This window comes from Corapipo altera, unplaced genomic scaffold (assembly GCF_003945725.1).
Source record: "Corapipo altera isolate COAL_440 unplaced genomic scaffold, ASM394572v1 60, whole genome shotgun sequence".
Taxonomy (NCBI): Eukaryota; Metazoa; Chordata; class Aves; order Passeriformes; family Pipridae; genus Corapipo; species Corapipo altera.
In genome coordinates this window covers 3,347,513-3,370,657 of record NW_020884912.1, presented here as the reverse complement: position 1 = coordinate 3,370,657, position 23,145 = coordinate 3,347,513, and the positions used below count along the sequence as shown (strand labels likewise).

General features: G+C 38.3%; 1 long non-coding RNA gene across 1 annotated transcript; it reads right to left on the bottom strand.

Moving 5' to 3' along the window:
• Positions 1-1,115: 1,115 nt before the first annotated feature.
• Positions 1,116-21,815, bottom strand: LOC113952225. Its single transcript, XR_003529455.1, has 3 exons — positions 20,983-21,815; positions 3,129-3,178; positions 1,116-1,338 (listed from the first exon to the last, which is right to left on the bottom strand). It is a non-coding gene; the product is annotated as an uncharacterized LOC113952225 (long non-coding RNA).
• Between the last annotated feature and the right edge of the window lie 1,330 nt (positions 21,816-23,145).

Sequence of the window (23,145 nt, the reverse complement as noted above, 5' to 3'; positions counted from 1 at the left end):
AGAACCCACTATGCCAGCTGTGGTCTAATGAGTGCTGAGTAAAACAGAATAATCAATTCCCTTGATCGGCCATCTGTTCTCCTGTTGATCCAGTCTGATGCACTTTCACTGGTGCTAGAGTTTACCATGGACTCCTGTTCAGCCTGCCCCAAGCCTCCCATGTCCTTTTTAGCTTGCTAACCAAGCCCTGGGGGTCAGTCCATCTGAGATAAAGAACTCTCTATTTGTCCTGACTGAATTTCATGATGTTCCTGTTGACCTAGTCCTCTGGCAGGTGCAAATCCCTCTGAATGGCAGGTCTGGCCTCAAGTGTATCAAGCCTACCCTCCATTAAGTATAATGACAGTACTGCATCCTATCTCTTCCTCCAAGTCATTGATAAAGGTATCAGACCAGGCAGACACAGAGGGAACACTGTAACCAGCCTCTGGACAGAGCATAAGCCCTTTGGACCAATGATTCAGTTAGTTTTTTGCCAAGCTAGACTGGACCATCTGAAACTGGATACAAGGATTCTGTGAGAGACTACATGGAAAGCCTGGCTAAACTCAAGGTAGACAACAGTGTCTGCTTTCCCCTCCTTCAGAGATGAAGTCACCTCATCACAAGAGGCAATTAAGTTGGTCTAGCATTATTTACCTTTGTAAATCTGGCTGTTCCCAATCACCACCACCTCCTTCACATGGCCAGAAATTTCTGCCAAGATTGCTCACGCCATCATTGTTTGATAGGTTGCTAGACTGTCCTTCACACACTTTCTGAAGGTGGGTGCATCATCTGCCTTTCTGCAGTCAGAGAAGACCTCCCCAATCTCCATGACCTTTCAGAGATCATAGTGAGCAGCCTCAGAATGACAACACCTTTGGGTGCAGCCCACCAGGTCTGTATGTGGATTGAGCTTCTTCAAGAGGTGCCTGAATCAATCCCCTTCCACACCTGACAGATTTTTTGTCCTTGAACCCTTCCTACAATCATAAAGTAGTGTTACTAAAAACCTAACGGTCACAATACCTTCCTGCATGTAGTACTTGAACTGGGAAGCATTGAAGTAGCTGCTCAGATCCAGCTGCTGATGGTTTTGTAACCTTTAGGACTAGTTAACATTTCAGTATCAGTCCAGGCCACCAAAAGCAACTGCTACCTGATGTCTGAAAGAAGCCTGTGTGAAATACATGACAGTCTTGGCCAGTTCTTTGAGGAATGGGAGGATGTTTATATAATCTTCATATTGAAATTCATTACTGCAGCTGTCACTCTTACAGTGACTTCAGCAGAAGCACAGGCTTGACTGCGGAATTCGAGCTGTTCTTTCATCCCCAAAAAGGGTCTTTTTTTCATCTGCAAAAGAGGCAGCAGTGAAATTGAAATGATAGAAAAGATTTTTCCTGGTCTTAGGGTCTCACTTCATTTCACTGTGGACAATTATGAAACTCAGTTGCCCAGAACTGGTACACTCACTAACATCCTGGGCTGATGCTGTCATGTTCTGTTCTTAATGAGTGCTTAAAGCCTGGCTGCTGAGAAGTGTTGCTGAACTGCCTTTTGCAACCTGACCTTAAGATCTGTGACCTTGCAGAGAGCACTGTAGTGCTCTCTCTGCTAAGAAAGCCTGTAAACAGTCAGCAGGGAGGTGAGTAGAAAACAACAAACACCGTTTTCTGCTCTGTTCTCCTATTTCTCTACTGTGGTCTTGCTCCAAGGGGTTTGCCTACAAGACATGGTATCAAGTAGGAATTAAAACCAAAAGTCCCTTTGAGAGGAAGGCAGAGCACAGTGATGGTACACTAACCTTTTATTCGCTATAGGATGAAGAAAGCATCTTCTCCCTACTGTTATACACCCCTGACAATGTCCTTGGGCCTTCTCTTACCTCCATCTGGAGGTAACAGACACCGCAGGGGAGGGCATGAAGGGGAATGCTTGCTGCCCTGGAGGGGTCTGTGTTGTGGTAAGCCACAATGGGAACAGAATAAAAGTTTATGACTGAGTTTATAAAGGTCAGTTGCATGCTGGCTCTATAACTTGACAGAATGAGTAACATCAGCAAAAATGTGAATGTGCAAGCACCGCTAGCAAACCTAGCTTTAGGCATGCAATGTGAACACTAACTCTTCTTTTTGACAAATGAGTAGCTGAACAGACCTTTGTACATAAAATACACCTTAGTAACATCTCACATACATGAAATACCAATAATTCATATTATCAGGACCAAAATAAAACAACTGAGAAATATCAGCATCCAATTGTGATATACCCAAATACTCAGTGAAAATGTTATCGTTTTACTTGAGAGATGTAAGCAGCAAGAAAATACCCACAATACAATTTCCAGTTCTGTTTCCAAAACCTTCAGAAGAGATTTTATACTGAAAAGTGACCAACGCTGAGTTCCTTACAGAGAGAGGGAGAAGCCGAAACAAGGAACCATTGCTAAGGAATGTGTAGACTAAAAAGGATGTAATACCGTAAAAGGTTACATTGATGACTTGTATGCCAGAACTGTAATTTTTCATAATATTTGTATTTTCCTATTAACTACAGAACATAATTTGGCAGCACTAGAGTTCATTGATTCTAATTTTTCTTGGATTTTTCAAACATGTAAAAGGACTATATTAGGGTTAAAATAATGATGCAACCACTCAAAGCACCTCTTAGTCTTTTTCAGCAGATGCTGAGCCATTTTAAACTGAGCAATTCCCTAGTTATATTCAAAACCTTGTAAGAAAAAGCATTCCATTCTGAACCAAGAGCCTGCACATGTTATTGAATTGTCTTCTGTATAATTTCAATTTCTTTTCCAAGTTTTTGTTATAAATAAACATGTAAGCAGTATATTCAGATTGCCATTAGCTTTTGTGTTTGAACTTCAAACTATTAGGTTATACTCCCTCAAACTAGCAATAAAGCAGTCTCTGGGTAAAATCTAACTGTAAAAATCTCAGGCACTTAGGAAATTTTTAATGAAAATATTATGAGCAAGTAAAAACTGAGGATTATAACAGAATTTGACCTTGTAATCATCACCAAAATGTGAATGGGAAGAATGGAAAAATGCCAGAAAAGGAACACCACTCGGCCTTACAATACATTTAATATTACAACTTATTGACTAGTAAGATTACCTTGCAGGAGCCATCCAATAAGTTTACATCCAGCCATTTTTTGTTCATCCCTGAAAACAATGGTGAAATACTCTTTTAAGCTGGTTTATTACATTCATGCCACCATATTACTGGGCATAATGATCCTAAGCAACAGATTCAAGATACTATCATATACTTCATTTAGGAAAACCAAGAAAACACCAGACAGTAGCAGCAACTAAAGATTTTTGAGGACTTTGAAAATAGCATGGTTATGTGTGAATTTACAAAATATTTATTATGACTAATAGTTGGGCTTTGGGGGCTTGTTTGCAGTTACTTTTTTTCCTCCAAAGCTCAATGTAAAATTATGAGAAATAATAAGCTTGACGTACTGTCAAAGAATAAGGAGAAAATAAATATGACTGTGTTCAAACATACAGATGTGGACATAAAACAGCTATCAGCTTTTCTCAACATAAAGGAAATTATCTTTGGAATATTTGCCAATTCCATGTGCCGACTTTGCTGAGATAAGCCATGAATTTGGACTAGCTTACTCTGTCATTATTTTTGACCTAAACAGTCTGGGAATAGGGAGGAACCCACCAAAGTCTGTTTCATCATCAAGCATCTGAAAGTCAAAAGATGCTATGCAAATTAATTGGTGAGAGGTCTCTGAGATTAATATATAATCTTTAGCTCAGTAGCCTTGTGTTAATCTTTGGACTAGACTTCACTATGCCTGTCTGCTGCTTCTTCTCCCTTCTCTAGAGGTGGCTATTGGGGGTGACATGCCCCCACTTCTATACAGGGCAAAGATTCTTGCAGGTGCCAACTCACTTCCTACTTAAGATTTAAACTGGGTAGGAGAAGAAAACCCCATAGTCTTTCACCCCAAAATTTATGAAATCTGGAAAAGTCTTTACAAAAGAACTCTTTCCATCTGCAGCTCGCCTTCTTCTGACTACGTCAACTCCATTTGAACCAGACAAAAAGATGTCAAAATACCAAAACTGACAGAGGTAGGTCACAAGCAAAGCTCAGTGAATCCATCACCTGTTATTAGGCTGTTCAAAATGTTTTGTCACTGCACTTGCAAGGACATGAATTGATCTTTACCACATACTTCAAGAACAAAACACATTTTTATCCAGAAACGCAGGCAAGGGATCTTGCCACTGTGAAAAACTTGTACTTTTTGTTGGTGGTGTTGTTGGGATTTCTAGTGATGACAAAAACAAGCTAAAATTTAAAACCCTGCAGTAAACGAAATTGTCTCTCAGAAAAAAAAAAAAATTGGGTAATTTTTAAAACATTTTGTGGTTTAATTATTTTAAAAAAACTATTTTAAAAAATCATAAATTGTTTAAAAGCAAAATATCGCTGCATTTAGAAGTACCAGAGCAGATTGTTCTTATTTTTTCCTGACAAGAACCATTACAACTGAATGGCTTTCAACAGAAGCATGTCAGTGCATTTTCCAGCTGCTTCAAAGGAAGGACTGATTACTTGCTCAAGGCTGAGGATACCATGATGTTGCCAAAAATTGGGATTCCCTGACTATTTGTTCAAACCGCTGGAATTCATCTGCTAATTTGTTCACTGGTAATATTTCTGAATGGAGATAGAAATAATGAAAGTCTAGAGGAAAATCTTATTTTCACTGAAGGTAGTCAGATAATTTAGGAATCACAGAATTGCTTAGGTTAGGAAAAGATCTTAAAGTCATCAAGTTTAGCCGTAGTGTTTTATGCAGACAAGTAAATGGGCAAGAACAACCCAAGCATAACCAAGCTGAAGCACTAGCTTTGTTTCAAGGTCTGGCGAAAGCTTTTTCAAGTGATGGACAGTCCCAATTATGAGGTAATTTCTTCATCATACTAGCAACGAAGAACCTTAAAAGTGGGCTGCTCTCTTTATCCAGTATGTTCTCTTCCTAGCCTTGGAAGATGGGAAGTCGTATATTAGTGCAATAAGGAATGTTCACAATGTCTTTTTCAATTACAGTTACAGAGTAGTGTGCATTCCTTTATATGAATTTATGTTATGAACATTGTTTAAGGAAAAACTGTGCTTCATAAACCAAGTCTTATGTATCACAGAATGCAAGTTCATGCATTATTCTTTCTTGATTTTCATCAATATTGGCTTTTTTTTCCATTAGAGAACTACTTTATCAAGGAAACTCTTTTCTCATTTTCTGTAAGCTGAATCCTTTCACTAACCTGAGTGCCATCATCATTTATACTGGTTTTCATGTAAGAGGGAGCAAAGAGATCTCCAGGCTTTACTCTTCTGCAAATGTCACCAGTTTCATGTACACTATTGTGTCTTGAAACTGGTTTTCCTCTGACCTTATCAAGAATAGCAATTCTCCTGTCTATTCTAACGACACCTGGGATCTTGCCAAAAGAAATCAGAATCTAATGTAAAGCTCTGAGAACTGTGCCTGAGTGTGGAAACAGAAGTGTGCCCACGAGCCTTCAGAGGGCTGGTGTCGGATGGAGATGCCCCTGACATGGCTGCAGGAGCTCGGGTAAGCGGGCGCCTAAGAAGGGCACACCACAGTTGAAAGGCTTTCTTTGTGCAAATGCATTGATTTGGCTTAATAAAGGCTAGTCAAAGGGCAAACAAAACAGCAGTGTAGCGTCTTTCGGGGAAAGAAGGCCTTGGTGGCCACTGGAACTTCAACACATGAAGCTGGCTTCAAAGATCCTGTGTCTTGTCATCAATATAATGGAAACCGTATGGAGCGCCTTGGCCTGATCCCGACAGTGGGACTAGTGCTTGCCAGCAGTTCTCTAAGAAAACAGGTTGGCAGAGACACAAACAGTGTGTGGAGGAACCTCAAGGAATCTGGCTTTCCTAAAAGCAGGGAATGGTAGTATTAGGGAGAAGTAGGCACTGTCTCTATTGGATTTTAGATATAGTTTATTTGAAATGCAGCCACACCGTATTAATGATCTTTGTTTCAGCAGGACAGCTTGGTTGATAACTGCAGAGAGAACAGAATAGCAAGCTTTGGACACAATCAAGATGAGCTTGATATCCAGCCAGGGCCCAGACTGTAAATAGATCTGCATGAATATTTCCTGAGAGAACTGCTGGAGGCCAGAGAGGTTTGCTCCAAAGGGGTAAGAAGTACAGTCTGCTCAGTGGTAGTGAAAGTGCCATTACTTGCCAACATCAAAATAGTTCAATGGATTCTCAATATTTATTGTGCTATTTAATGTGATTATCAGGATGGTACAATTGTCTGCTCCCAGGAGGAGATATTCCAGGTCTTAACTGGCCAAGAACGACGGTAGTTATTGCCCATTTGGTGACTCCTAAGGACAAAATATATATACGCCAACATGAAAACAAATTGTTTCTCAGTGGGATGTTTTTCAGTCTAAGCATTGTAACCTGCAAAGTCTCAGGTTCCGTCAGTCATACAGGTAAAAGATTAAGTGATAGTAATTGACTTTTAATTACTAATTCAGCAATGAGCTCAAGAAAAGAACTATTTTACTGCACTATTCTCTGATCCTGGTACTCAGAGGATTACCTGTATTTGCAACACCATTTGGCTACCCCAGAGTACAACTCATTAAAGCCTTGTTGTTGAGCAGAGCAAGCTGCACATAAACCCTCCGAGCAGCACTGTGTTCTACCAGGCATTGGCTTGCTTGAACATCTTTGTGGGTTTAGTGGAAGGACAATTCTGCTGTTTAATGCGACATGCTAGAAAGAAGAAAGGGGCAGGAACATGTTCATGTGTGTGATGAACTTTGGGTCTTCTTCTGATAATGACTTAGTATGGAGAAGAGGAGGGGGAAAAGAAATATTCAAGCGATGTTCAGTTGATTTCCCAGAGTTTGAACCAAACTATCAGTGCTGAAATTTCTCATGTTGTTCTCATTCTTGAGGAGGCGTAGAAAGTGCTCCAGCTCAGGACTGTTTGAGAAACAGTAAGTTTTGAATAAGGTCACTCAAAGAGCATCACATTGGGGACCCATGCCAACTACAAATGGAATTATCGCACTCCATTTAAATGGAGCTGCCTAAGCACATCTCTAGTTTGTAGATTTCGTAGCAGCTCATCTGTATTGATAGGTGCATGCTGCTGATGTAGGAGGTCCTGCAAATTCAGTCTCTCCACCACTGCCTCGTTTTAACTAAAAATATCACAGACCAAGGTATTCTTCTTTCTGCAACTGAAATCCTCCTTCTTTCTCAAGGTTTACAGCTACATGAACCTGGGCAGCTTCCTTGGGGGGGAATTCTCCTTGAGTCACAAGGTGGTGCAAAGCCACTGACAAAGACCTTCTCAGGCTACAGGCTGAAAAGCAGAATGTGTAGAAGGCAGAGTTATTTCAACTATCAAAAGCAATGCATTGAAAAAAAACAATTGGACAGTGCCTCCCCCATTATTTCTCAAATCCACTATCTCAATTCTTTTCAGATAAGTGCACCTGCACTCATTTCTCATAAAGCTGTGGGTTTTTTTAAAGCAGAGGCCATCTGTATTTACACCAGAATGTAGAATAATAAATTGCTTAGTCTACTGCTAATCATGGACAAAATGAAAAAGGGAAGATGAAATTTCTTATTCTAAGAGAAAAAATTACATAAGCATAAAAAGTGCAACACTACATCTTATATGTAGAATTTCTTGCAAGTTTATGCTTCTGTATAATTGTTCCTGTTTGGGGTATATCATATCAGAGGCTTCCAAAACAATAGATCTTATTTTAAAAGATACAGTTAAAGGCTTTCAGGTGACTGAAAATTTCACTTAAATGCTTTCTTCAGAAACAATTCATTTGCACAATGAACATTTCTTCTCACTCAGTCCAAGTATTTTTCCCTACCCCAGATAAGCAAAACTTTCCCTGGAAAAGGGAAAGTGCTACCTGTGCTTTCTGTCTCATTTAGTATTTTATCAGACTAGATTGTAAATATTTTGACCTGACTCTATTATTTTCCTTATTTAAAATATTTATTATAGGCTACATATTGAATTATATTTTAGCAATCATAAGTGGTAATCATTCAGATGTCTTTCAGAAAACGTTCCATATATTTTATTATGCATTTTTATACCCTCTCTTCCTTTCAATTTTCTCTATTATTTTATTATTCTGTGAATCTATTTTCATGTCCTCCAAAACTGCTGCTGTTCTTCCTGGACACTACAGTGTATGTCAGGTAGCATGAAAGGTATCAAGAATTTGATGCCCAATTACAGCTCTGTTGTTGTAAAATAATTATTGACTATCTCCACTCTCACCTGCTTTGCATCCTTCTCTCAGTCTGCTATTGTTCTCATGTTTCAAGCTGAGACTATGCTCTCTAGCAGTTTCCAGTTCATTGGAGGTCATTAGCAAACACCTTCAGAGAAGCTAGACAGCATGTTTGCTCTTTTTATGTTGCTGTATTTCTGTCTTTGATGGGACAGAATCTATTAAGATCTTCTCCGGTACTCTTTTTTTCACATAAGCTCTTTGTTCCTTATGATCCATGGGGGAAAAAGTACATACATACTGTCTCTTGCTTTCACAGATGAAAACCAGAGACACAATTTCAAAGGTAGAGAACATGCTACTCTATCAGATATTGGCATATGTCTTTACATCACTGATGCACACACCTAGACTACATTCAAATATGTAATCAGATATGAGTAAATGATGAGCTGTGTGTATAATAAAATACATAAGGAATTACATTTGCAACTGTAATGCATAAAACCTTGAAAATCTGTCCCACTGTGTATTTTTATAGCTTACTTCCCAAAGTCAGCACGTTCTTATTACAAACTTGTTTTAGAGCCTGTCAAATTCTAGAGGCAGTTCATCAGACTCTTCAAGCCTGTCAACTCCTCCAGCTAGACCTCTGGAATAGAAAGCCATCTAAATCTTACAGGCCCTACCCAGAGTGAGATTTGGAGCTATTAAAATCAACTGCTACCTGTGCATTTCCTTCACAGAGAATGGTGTTCCACATTCACATTCAGAATGATAAGCAGGGAAAGTCTTAATAAGGTCAGGAAATAGAAAAAGAAACAGTTAAAATATTAGCTTAATATACTATCAACAAGTGAACAGGATTGTTCAGAGACACCTATTTTCTGTGGAGGAAAAACCAAGAACCAAAAGGTCAAGAGGAGGAAGACACAGCAGAAAAGGTCACTTTCAGGTTCTACAGAAGGAGGTCATTTGAGAAAACGAGGAATTTATGAAAGCAGAAAAGAAAAAAAATGTAATTAATTTATTCATTCAATAGTTAGCAGAATTTGCATATCCATCCCTGTTTCAGAGGCTTTGAAATACTGTTTTTCTCCAGCTGTTTTTCTTATCATTTTGGCATGTTTTCTCTCAGATGTTCTCACTAACAGCCTGTTGGCATCTTTCAGCTGCTCCCAGGCCTTCCTTTTTAAATCTCCCAGCTGCCTCTCTTACTCCTCATAACACCGGCCTACCCATCTTATGTATTTTTTTAAATTGTTTCCAGCTGCCACATTTGGTGCTCTAGATACTTTCCATTCTCTCCCCCAGAATATGGTATTTTGGAGTGTTTCTGTGGGCTGATGGGATGACAGCAGATTTCCAAAACCCTAATAGGAATCTCATCCGCGTCCTTTCAAGATTTTCATGCACCAAACTGAATGGGGATTTTTTTGCTACTGGTGAATGCTGGGAAGCTGAGGGGAGGAGGAGGAGGAGAGCATGGTGCTAAGTTTCCAAGGTGGTAAAAATACAATGATCTACAACCACATAATCAAATCTCACCTCTTACTATTTCACAGATCTTATGTATCTTGTTCTCTATTCTCTTAGGCATTGCCCAATCTCCTACAGTGTATGCAAAACCTCTGAAATGTAGAAGGAATTTCAGCTAGTTTCAGCCCAACAGCATCCCCAGTCCTTACACTGCTCCTGCAGACTGCAGCCTCTGGAACTGACAGGGAAAATGCTCTATGTATGTTTAAGAAACATACTTTGGTACATATGAATCCTTTGACTTTCATGGTCAAGAAAAAAAATTTATACACAAATTCCTCTTAACTGCATAACTGACAGTTTAGACACACCTGGTGGTGATTCTCATGCATTCTTTTGCACTTTAAAAAGCAGGTAATGCTTTCATGTAAAATGGTTGGTAAAATTTTGTCCCAAACTTGTGTGGTTATAGGAAAATATAATTGCTATCTGATTAAATGTACTCAAAATTAAATTTCAATCTGGTCATGTGAGGCACTTAAAAGTTATGGAATACTAACAGTGTCATATGAATAAACATGCTTGAATGTTCAGAAAAGAATAATAATTTTGAAAACACCAAAGATCTTATCTGCATATTGTCTTACTTTCTATGGGATTCACCCAGGGCTGTTCCTTTTTATTCAAGACCTTTTCTTACCTGGATAGAAGCTTAAATTTACCCAGTGGAGAGGCCTGGGTGAAGAATCTTCTCTGTAACAGGTGCCCAGTGTACCCAGATAGACAGGACAAAATGTGTTGGCTTCCAGCACTTCTTTTGAAATAGGTCATGAACCCAGAAAATCCATTTATAAACATTGTGCCAGGCTGTTCAACAAGGCACATGTTTGGAAGTGTCTGAGAAAGGAACCCTCTTCTACCACTGTGGAGGAAGGATCCTCTGCTTGCCTTCTTCCATTCTCTCTGAAACTCCTAGCAGTGTCGTGGTTTAATCCCAGGTGACAACTAACTAGCTGAAACCAGGACACACAGGAAGAGGAAAAAGGACTTCTAAATCTGTCTGCTCATTCTGAAGTCGTTAGAGGGAGAAAGGAACTGTATCAAAAGGCTTTGAAAAACGCTTAGAGGAGCTTGCAGTTTGAATTTAAGAACAAATTAAGTCACCACAGTGATCGGGAGAGAAGCAAGCATAGAATTGCCAGATTAAAAAGTAGAGGAGAGGCTGGAAGAGACATTTTTAAACAGAATCACAGACACTTTCATACTGACTGAAAACAGTTTCCCTCTTAAAGGGTCTAGTGGTCTTCTCCACTGCACAGTGAAATTATGGAGAGCTCTCCAGATACCTTCAGAGATCTGTACTGGGTCTTACAGTCTTGTCTTCAGATGAGATTATTTTAATAAGGTGCATTAACAGATGTTTTCAAATGCTTCTAAAGTCAGAACAGCTGTGAGATCTTTGCAAGGCGTGAGATTGTTACCAGACCTGAGAATAAAAATCCCAGGTTCCTTCACAGTTTGGTTTCTAATGTTTGCAAAATGTTTCTCAGGTAAAAAGAGTAAGAATTTGAAAGTCAGCTCAGGAGATAAAGGAGAATCAAATTCCACAATTAACTAGGCCATCATCTAGCACACGTAATTCTCCGTTGCTGCCAAGTACTATCAATACTGTAAAAAGAACCCTATTAATAAGAAATGTTGTTATTTGGAATAGACTAAGTTGGGGTTGCCTAGTTCCAAAGAAACCAAATATACTGACCGTGACACAGCACTCTGAACTTTCCACATGAGATCACTAGATATCTTTGACAGTGAGAAATGAGAATGGGATTATATATTCAGTATACAAAATATGGAATCACTTTCTATATCTAGTGTTGCATCAAGTCAAATGGCAAAAATGGGATTAAGTACTTTCCTTCTTAAAAAATAATTTAAAAGACAACATGTCCTCCCATTCCTGCAATTCCTGCAATTCCAGCAGATAATGCCAATGCTGTAATTGTCCATCTTACATTTTACCAGCCCTGAATACTGTAGTCTGGTGTAAAGCAGAATTTGTTTCTAATAGAGAAACTTGAGAGACATTTCCACAGGCTTAACTTTACTCTAGGGAGAAATCTCCCTAGTCCTGCTCTGTGGTCAAGAGACACATAAATCCTCTGAATTACTGTCAGGAGGAGCCTCTTTCTGCTGCTTGTAGAGGGATGCAAGGGGGACTAGCTCACCTAAGGTAAAGTTTGCTTCTGTAGTGTTATTTGCTTCTATGTAAAACATTTTCTGCTGGGTTTTTTTGTTCTTCAAATAGAAGTATAAGACAGAAATTGCCTGGCTTTGCCTCTCTGATTAACACTGAACTAAATCCTAAAGACAGTTCATAGAGACAGTCATGAAAGCAATATAGCAACACAAGAAATTATGAATGTCTTGTATCAACAGCAATGATACTCTGCTGCTAACTCACAGGACAATCACTATCAGCTTGAAAGATACACCCTTAACTATGATATTGAATATTGGCAGTAAGGAATAATCATGAGCATAGTCTGTGTTTAGTTAGGCCATTTGAAACCACTGGAATATATTCACAATATATGTCACCTAATTTCCATTTCAGAAAAATCAAGATTATTTTGTGAAAATTTTTATTTGAAATTATGAAAATGCCAGTTGTAAAAGCTGATTTCTCCAATAATTAGTTCTTGAAAGAAGAAAAAGAAATGCCTAAGAAGAAATAAAAAAAAAGGGAAGGAACAGATACCACCACACTTTTCATTGTTTGAAACATTTTCTCTGGAAAAAATTGTTATATCAAAATTCTGTAAGTATGTAGTCCAAATAAATGTTCTTTTATGAGGGTGAATGGAAGTGCACAATGGAAGTGCTTGGAGAGAACTGTATTTTTGATTTGGGTAATTTTCAAGGCTTTCTGTAAATCTAGTGTCAGCATTTAGTTAACAGAGCTGACAGAGCGAGGATGCTGCACAATGTTTACATTACATGTGATACATTTGCCATGTAGCTTTTGCAAATGAACATTTGTAATTTTCTAAAAGCCACAGACTGTAAGTCAAGAACAGATGTCACAGACTTGAATCCCTACCATCGAGTACTAAGGTATGAAAGAATTAACCAAATATAGTAAAAAATATCACATAATTGCATATTGAATTTATCTCACATATGCTGTGGGATACCAAACATGTATGTAACGCATTCATTTTATGCATACAACATGTATTTCTTAGATACTGGTTATCTTCTTTTAATCAACAAACTCAGTGTCGAGACAAAGTTGCCTGTTTTCACTGACACACACAGCTGAACATAGTCATCTAAAACTCTTCTCTACGTAGCCTTTTCTTCAACATTTCTACTGTGTTTTGCTGCTCAGTCTGCCAGTTCTCTGATCATTTTTGCTCACTGCGGAGTCAATGTACATTCATGCATCTATGTGTGTTTTGAGAGCCAGACAGCTTGTGGAACATAAAAGATGTGCTCACCAGGTAACTAACACACAGGTAGGGTAACACAGAGCTGCAAATGCAAATGCCTCACATGACTGTGTGCAGGAGGGGAGTTTCAAATAAACTCTGTATCCGTGGGGGTTTTATCTCTCTGTAGGTTCCACTGAGTTTGTGACATTCTGTTGTGGCTGTTATTCAAAAAAAACCCCCACAAACCCTGCTAGAAGAATACAGACATTTTTCACATTCAAAAGAAGAGCAGATTATTACAAGTTATTTCAAACTATTTGAGCTGGAATTACTGTGGTTTTAATGGCCATTTTTACCTAGCCAAGACAGCAGATCAATACAGTATGTCTGTTTGTTAAAAGACCTCAGATAAAAGAAGATAGCAGGCGTTTTTTTTAGAAAAAGGATGGGTTATTTAAGAAGTTGTGAGAAAGTGTAAAAACTTGTGGCATATAAGCAAAATTGTGCTAGAAAGCTTCATTTCTTCACTAAACTGCACCAGAATTTCAGAGGTGATCTGGGATTATGCTATAAAATCCAACATTCCCTCAATTACTGAAACACAGCGATTGTATAAATTTGAGCATTATGTTGTACATTACCACTAGTATCCCTCTCTTTTTTGGACAGCACAACAAATGTACTGTCAGTAGATACAACTCACAGAGCCGACCAAACGTTTGCTGCTACAACACGTGTGGAGCTGGTAATGGCCAATACCACTTGATCCTGCATACCACCAGCCAAAATAGCCAGTGGTGCTGCCAGACTCAAAATATGTCACTATGTCCTTCTGATAATACAAAAGGACAGGAGTCCCACAAATTCAGATCTGTCATCCTTCTGAAACAGATGGAACTTGGTGGGGAAATTATCACAAAATTTGATTTGAGTCAATTGAGCCAACTGAATCATAACAAACCTAAACAGCCAATTGACGTATATTCCCCTGCCTTTTTGTCATAGACAGGAACAATCTATCTTTATTCACTGCATATATAGTTACTGGTATGCGGGTTTGATGACAAGTTATTCCTTGGAGCACATAGCAAATTCTAGGTGAATATATTTGTGCTAAACTGCAACACTGCAGAGCAATCTGAACCCAGAACGACAAGTATCACTTGCAAGTGCCAGTTGTCCTTATAAAGCCCAGTGCAAAGTTCAGCCACAGAGCTTTTGATCTGCAGGATCTGGTCTGTGACTCACATAGGAGTTTGACATATTCATATTTTACTTTGCTGTAAGTACCTTGATTGAGGTTTCTGAGGTTAAAAAAAAAATTAAGAGAGTAACATATTTGACTGGCATTAGTCCATGATTCACTCATCCCTGTCAGCACCTCAGAACTCCCGCTTCCCAATGCCATATCTGTGTTCAGTGTCTATTAGGGAGTCTGTGTGGACATGACTGGACAATGACCTGACGATATTCAATATAGAAGCCACAGTTGATTGGCATATATTTATGCTACGGTAGTCACATAAATAAAGTATTAAATCCTTAGCAGCACACACATTCCTGGTTTCAGATTATATATCAGTGAAGTAACTGCATGAATGCTGGGTCAGATGCACAGTGACTATAAATCAGCAGATCTCTGCAGCTTTCTGAACAGGTCTGGAGATCTAGAAGAACTGATAATCTGACCTGAAACATGTAATAGGTAAAAACAGCTGTTACAGGTAAGAATCCACTTCTAAAATATTAACGGAGAAATTTACATAATTGTCTCCAAAGATATATTGCCTGATTAATACTATCTGAAGACACAGTTCTTGCCCTAAACAGGTATTCTAATCTAAGATGCAAATGAACAGAGATAAAGGAAAATACGTGAAAATATTCTACTGGATAAATTTAATACAACAAAATCTTCAAGTTTTGCAGTCTTTTCAGTATTAATGGCAACTTCTCGCTAAAAGAAGTTTGAATAAAGAGGATGGGAAGATCACACATTTGTCCTGGCCAAAATTTAATCTTGAGTCAAAACCAAAAACCCTCAAGCCACTGTCAAAGCAAAGCTGTCACCCCAAGCCACTTCCAACTGTCAAAACATTTCTGTGACTGTGTTTAAAGTAACTGGTAATGGCCTGCCCAGATTTTGTACCCCAAAAATGTTCCCTTAAAATAAAGCAATTAACCCCCTCTGCTTAAAACTCTTTGGCATAGGAAATAATGAATTGACAATAATGAGGTATCAGTAATTAGGTTATTTTTGGATCCCAAGCTAATCCAAACTGTTGGAAGATCAGTCCCTAATGTGCCAAATAAGTCCCACCTTTCTCAACTTTGAGAGAACAAAAGGAGAACAAGCATGAAAATGGAAGCGTGAGATTTGCACAGAACCAAATCCCATGAATGAATCTAGAAAATAATAAAAACCGTAAAAAATTGGAAATTATGTATACAGAGCCACAGGGTGGATTTTAAGCACTTTCAATCCTAAGTTTACTTCCGTTTGCTGAAATCACTCTCACTTAGTATGAAACTTCTTTCAACACACATATTGTGCCTGAAACAACAAAAAGCAGTAGCTTGGCCAAGTTTCCTAACAGATCTGGGGATAAGACCACAAAGCTTTAGTCTACAGGGAAAAGCAGTTGACTTGGCAAGTCTGTCTGTGGCATGCTGACCTTTCTTTCAGAAAAGGTCACCGCGGAGTCAGGTTCCTGAACTTCCCAGGGATTCTGTAGCTCTAAAGCTAGGATCTTTTAGACTATGGCATCATGATAGCCTAAAGCAACATGAATTAATAAGCCTTTTTTTAAATTCCCACAAAACCTTTTCAGAAGCCTAGGAGCAATCAGGAGCGATACCAGTCCAGTTCTTGGTGATCAGCGACTGAGACATTGCTGAAAAGCACTGTAAGAACACATAAAACCATCTGCACGTAGGTGAAAGGCTGAAGGTTCCTGTGTCTGTGTGAGGAGGTCTGATTGTCTGATGTCTGCTCTGAGCACAATTATGGGAATTTAGCCTACAGTGCTACCAAGCTGCCTTCTTTTTATAACATTCAATGCAGTGAAAAACAAACAAACAAAAAAGGCAGTGAATTTTTTTCCCCAATGATTTTTAGTGTAAAAATAGCACACTACACACCTCGGACTGCAGGAATTAAGTTCTAAGCCATGGCAGACTCAAATAAATTAATTTGCTAAATGAATAAATAGAAACCCTTGAGTTACACAGCATTTTAAGTATGAGAACGACTGAGTGAAACAGGTTTAACACTGATACTAGGTTAAATCTTAAATTAGGTGTGCAAAGCTTTTCTTTTTTTCAGGGTGTGGCTCACGCATGGAATGAACAAACCAGTTTTTAAAGAGGTAAAACACCCACAATTAGAACGATGATTTTGAAGAATCATAGAATAACTCAGATACAGAGTTGTAGATGCTATAAGAAAATAATCACATTATTATTCATTCCAAAGGAGCGATAGCTGCTTACACTGCTGAACTGCATCATCATTCTTTTGGTTTAAATTATTTCAAATTTTCTAAATAGTGCATTTATGTTATATACTTTATATAACTTATCTTCTTATCTTTGGTTTCTTTTTTTTAAAGATACATCTTTTAAATGGTTTAAATAAGGCAGAAGAAACTCCATGAAAGGACTCTCTTTCTGAAATGAAAAAGTTGCTCAGTTTTGAGGGAAAAAAAATCATTTAGGCGCAGGTGGATTAGATGAACTCAAGAGGTACCTTCCAACATGAACAATTCTGTGATTCTCTGAGAGGTTTTTTTTATATATTATATGTTATATACCTTATATATAATATACCTTATATATTATAGACACAATATTTTATTTATACATATTAAATATATTTATTTATATTAAAAATACAGTATTTTATTAAGTATTGTGTAATTATTATACATTGTAGTTATGTATTCTATATTCTATGTATCATGCAAATCAAATAAAATTAAAGAACAGATAATGTGGTCCTTTCTCTTTAAATAAAGTTACAAACTAAAAAAAGTGTTAGCAAAGCAAAAGAGTAAGAGAGAAAAATAGATGTTTCTGTGTTCTTGATTATTTTTACAGCACACTCTGCAATTCAATGTGTAGAGTGACAACAGAGAAGTAACTACTATGACTCTTAGTACTGCAATTCCTTATGCAAAATAGATCACTCATATGTGTCTATATCTACATATATATGACAAACCAATCCTAATATAATACTGGTTCATTTGTATTTATCATTCTGCATGCAACCACACCTTTCTACCTATTCTGAAGGTCACGAACACTGCATAAGGGGGGCTGGACACGCATTCCTAGCATCCAGAGATTTTGGAAAGAGAGACTGCAACTGCTTTCCAATCAAGTAATAACACCAGGCTGCACCTATTGCTGCTGGACAGAAACTGAGTAATCACACGCCCTTCGCAGGTGGAGCGTGGGAGGTGAAATCCACAGTCAGTGAATGAGGTTGCTGGGCAAGACACACACACACACACACACACACACTCTCTCTCTCACACACTCTCTCTCCCACACCGCAGCTGCTACTGCTGTTCCTGTCAATAGCCCTACCGTCTGAATGAGAAAGGCTTTCTACAAAGGTGAGCTGATTCAGCTGCACAAAGGTTTAAGGACAGTTTTACTAATTATTTGCTGAATTACAGATATCTTCTATTAAATAATGGCAGCAACTCAGTTGCCGTCAGCTGGAACAGGAGTGGACCCCTAAGAACTGCCACCTGCTCTCTTGAATCAATGACTAAACTTGTGCTGACTTCAATCACCCTAGAACAAACAGACCTTTAAACCTGAGGCTTTCCCTCAAACAAAAAATGGACTCAAATCAGCAGCTGTTTTGCTCGGAAAGGCTCCTGTATGAACCTCCATTGCTAAAAACAGCCCCATGACACACACAGATGCATACTGGCACTGCCCATCATCTGTCCAGTGTCTGTACTGACATGGGGTTTTGAAAAAGATCTAAACACCTCTGAGGAGCTGAGCTTTTGCTCATCTTCCTCCTGGAGAGTATCAGGAAACATGAAGATATATGTGTATTTCCCCCTACACATGAAACTAATTGTTCTAAACCTTCTTATTTGTTGGCACCCAGCCAACAGTCAGAAACGTGACATGGTAACTTTTAATCCAGGTTTTGCTTGTATTTTTGTACAACAGGAAAGAGGAAAAATGTAGTGACAAACATCAAAATAACTAATAAAATCAAAACAATAATAGTCCCTTCTGTTATGCTTTTCTTAATTGAACAGTAAGTTACTACAGAAGACATATAACCTTTTCACTGGGGATCTGTGTCTCACAAAAATCAGGGCAATCAATGAACAAATCAACCTCAACCAACTCCCATATGTGAAGCACATCAGTTCTCTAGTAAATTTGTTAAATAACACTAAAAAAAACGGTTTCAGGAAGATCTGATATGAATATTGTGAAGATTCCTGGGAAGTATGCACTTCAGAAATATTTAAATTTCTTAAACATTATGACATTAACACTGGTGAACCATTATAAATACTTATGAATGACTAGGGAAGGGGATTACATGTGTTGCTCACCACAACTGGTGATGTAGATCAGCCTATGGTTCCGAGAATGTTAATGTGGGGACCATTTTATGTTTTGCTTCCCCAAAAGACTTTACTCCATTGTTCCTCTAACACAGTTTATTTCCCTTTTATTAAGTGCTATGCAAAAGAACTTACAACATTTCATTCCTTGCTACTGCTGAAATGCAACCCCTGAAGGCCCCCAACTTTGCTGATCTCCAAAGTACCTCACAGGAGGTGACAGAAGCCATGGACAAAAACCACACAACCATGCTGAGGCAACCAACCACAGGGAAGCAAAACTGGTTTGGCTGATTACCATGGGCCTAATGAAGCTGGTGTCTGGGCGTGGCTGACATTTCAGGACTGGTCAGCTCAGATACACAGAACAACCTTTTATATGCTGTGGCACAGGTAAGTGCCCTCAATACTGGTCTGACTTTGTAAACACATTCTTCATGGCAATACACAACTACTGGGATTATTACCATTTGGCATTTTATAAATACCACAAGACACACAGCTTTGATACTTCATACACACTTTATACAAGCTGCAATGCCTGAGTGTATCTTATACGAGGGAAATGAGTTGGAGCTGCCTACAACAATGATTTGGAGATATCCCAGCTCAGCAGCTGGGCAGTAGAGGTAGATGACCTCTACAGATCAGAGGGACAAGATGAAGCTGAACCTCACTGGGATGCTGAAAGGTCTCTCACTAATCTGACATGTGCATCAAATAAATAACAGTAATCTAATTAAAGACCTTACAATCATTTGTAGGCTACAGATTGTCTATGAAAGTGCTTTTAGGTTCTTTCTTTTGCATCTAAAATCTTTTTATTTTAACCTAATAGGATATATAGGAACTTATATTAAGAGCTCTTTTATCAACTATTCGTTTCCTGAATATTATAAGTTGCATAGTATTTACAGCTAAATTTATATCGTACTGTAAGCATTTCTTTTTCCCTTCAAATCCTACACAAATTGCTAGCCTTATTAACTCAAGGCTAAATATCAAATCTTCAGCATATTTATCTTTTATACTCCTTTTTTCATACTCTGAGATACATCAGTTATAATAGTGGAAATCTGTATACAACCAATAGTATTGTTTCAGAGGTACTGATGTAACTGAACTAGAACAAAAACGGAAGTTCTTATTTATACCAAGGCTTTATGTATTTTTAATGTTCATGGTCTAATTCATAAATCAGCCTTAGAGTGTTGTTTTCCTTTCTTTTCCTTTATGAAGTTACAAGAATGGCACATTTGATGGGGGATTAAAAGAGAACTCCGAGATGAATTATTCAGGAGAGCAAACAATATTCTTTTCTAAAGAAAATTACAGCTTTTAGAAATACAATGCAGTATGTGCAGAGCCTGTGTAAAAACAGGAAAGCAAGAAAATAAGAATGAAATAAATGATTAGTTTTGAAACAAAAATATTATTTCTGATACCAAAATGATTGGCCTATATTTACTCAAGTGAAACATGAATTCAGACACGTAGGGTGAAATGCTGACCCTGTTAGTCAGTGACAAAACACTTACTGACTTGAGGGGGACCAGGATTTCACCCCATCAGTGTGAAATATTTATGGTTACTTCTAACCCATTTTAGGCATTAAATTGAATACATTTTGTTACTTTTCTTTATGTTTTGTTACTTTTCTTTGCTTCTTCTTTTTGGGAAAAAAATGGGAACATAAGGTGGCTATTTGGACCAGATGATCGTTGTAGGTCCCTTGCAACTGAAATAATTCTACTTTCTATTCTATTCTATTCTATTCCTTGAGTTTATTTATCCTAAAACCTGTTTTGGCTTTATACTTTCAAAGTTCTTATGAAAGAACAAACTCTTCTGTACTCAATGGAGGAATTCCTTTTGCCACAGATGCATGGGAAAATCGTGTTAAGAATGATAGATTTCAGAGAAGAGGTCTGGTCTTCAAAAGCTCTCAGAATATTACAAACTAAAAAGATGCCACTCCATTTGCCATGGAGAATATAAAAGCTAGAGTAAATGACTGTGCTAGGCTCTGTGCTGCTGTGCCTGATCAGCTCCTTGCGTCTAATCTAGATAGCCATAAATTGTAAAATAATAATTCAGGCTGACAAAACTGCGTATTAATATAAGTAATGTACTGTACCTAAGGATCCTTGCCAGCAGTCTCATTTTGCAGGAGGATATAAAACTGAGATATCCTTGCTCTTCGAGTCCTTGGTTGAGGGAGAGGTTGAAGAAGCAGAAGAAAATTCACATCTCTGTCGCCCCTGGCATTCCAGTTCTATATTGGAAAATCATAAATCACCTCAGATTTTTTTCAAGAACTAGGTAAAATATTTCAAACACTCACATTCAAAACTTGTGGTTTTGCTCGCTCTACTCCATATTAGGCTATTAAGTGTATTTACAGAAGATACCTGTCAAGAGCTAAACGGGTCCTTACAGGACCAGACCAAGTGACAGTGACTATGCTGAGGTAAAGGTCTTTATTTTCTGCCTGAATGAACTGATCTAACAGGGACTGAGTGCTTTTCTTGCTCTCCCCTCACCCATACAGCACAAAGGAGCTTGGAGGTGGACAAAACCAGCTAAGGTAGTGCATTGGCAGAAGGGGGTAGCAAATGTCACCCAGTAGCTAACTAACTGTTGTGAAAGAACAGAGGAATTATGTCTCTAATGCAGTTTTTCTTTGACTTACTCGGCCTGCGATGACCACAGTTGGGGTTACACTACTTATGAACCACTGTTTGAATAAGGGCACAGTCTATTTAAAGGCTTGGAACAACACTAAGTGTATAACTGTCAGAATACATATTGGTTATCTGCCCACATTACTATTTTATCAATTAATGTCATTTTGCCACACATTTTGCACAATTTGGTGTTTTCTTTATAGCACCATTTCCTAGAATCAGGTGATTCTGTAATTATTTAAAAAAAAAAAAGTTTCTAGCCCAGTGGTTTGCATAGTAAACCTTTCATTTATTAACTAAAAGAATCTCAAATATCCCCAGATTTTAGGAAAAAAAATCTAATTTTCTGTGTGTCTGGATTTTTCCATACTTCTGCTGCACCAGCTGTCTGGGCTTTCCTGTGCAACAAGGATGTTGATCTCAGGGAATCATCTGTAAGTCTTCCCAGGAAAAAGTTTAGAGCTGGCTCTATGCTTTCTGTCTCTAGGAGATGAAAAAAAAATTGCAATCTGGATTTACTGGGAAAAAAAGAAGCCATGGCAGAACCTCCTCGGCAACTAAATGAGGGATTTTAACTGCAAGTAGTACATGGAGAGGACTGATGCATTTTACTGATGATGTAGACACAGCAAGTCTTGACAAGCTCTAATCATGACAGTGATGCCACCATACACATAGTGATGAAAGAAATACAGCAACAGACAATGAGGAGAAGAATGTCATCTAATAAGAGAAAACTGCAGCCACAAGAAAACACAGATTAAAACACCAGACTTCCATGTCTGACCCATACACACATTCTGAAAGTGGCTGGAGCTGGTGCTAAGGATGGCAGAACATTTTGAATGAGTCAAAGAAGCTGTGGCATGAAGAAGACCCCGAAACATTTTTAGTTGGTTTTGACTTTCGGCAGTATTTGGGTACGCTTGCATTTTCCTCAGACACAGATGGGTTACAAAGCACCGACAATGACAAGGTCGAGAGCATGGACATTTAATCAGCTGCAATTATCCTACTAAGATGCTTCATAGCTCACAGCTGGAGCTGGAACAGTGACTTAGCATCGTGGTAAAGCTGTCCTGAAACTCTGTCAAAGCAGAACTGTGTACTCAACTACTAAGCTGGAAGCAGTACCTCACATTGTTTAGCTGTACCCGTGCATCATCAGAGAACACTTCCAGTCTCTCTTAAAGGATCCCTGCAGCCTCGATTGAAAGAAAGGTGAAAACAGAGACAGGAATGCTAAAGATTCTAAAACAGGAAAACTAACATTGACCAATGAGTAAGACTTTGTCATTCCTTTTGACTACTGTTTCCATAGGTTTCATACACAGCAAAAGAATAGTTTAAGGTGGCACAATAACTCTACACTTACACACTTGGAAAATTTGCTTTCCTTGCTCTCTCAGTCAAATCATCCTCACTGAAAGTTCCTTGCAAATTTCTGCCTGTAATTAAATGAAAAACACAAAACTCCATTTGAAATCCATATCAAAATGCAGTACTGTACAAAACAGGATATTTAGCAAAAATACAACATAAGCCTGTATCCCATGATAATCAATAGATAGTGCCATGTAAATACATAGCAGAACTGAGGCCCAATATTCACC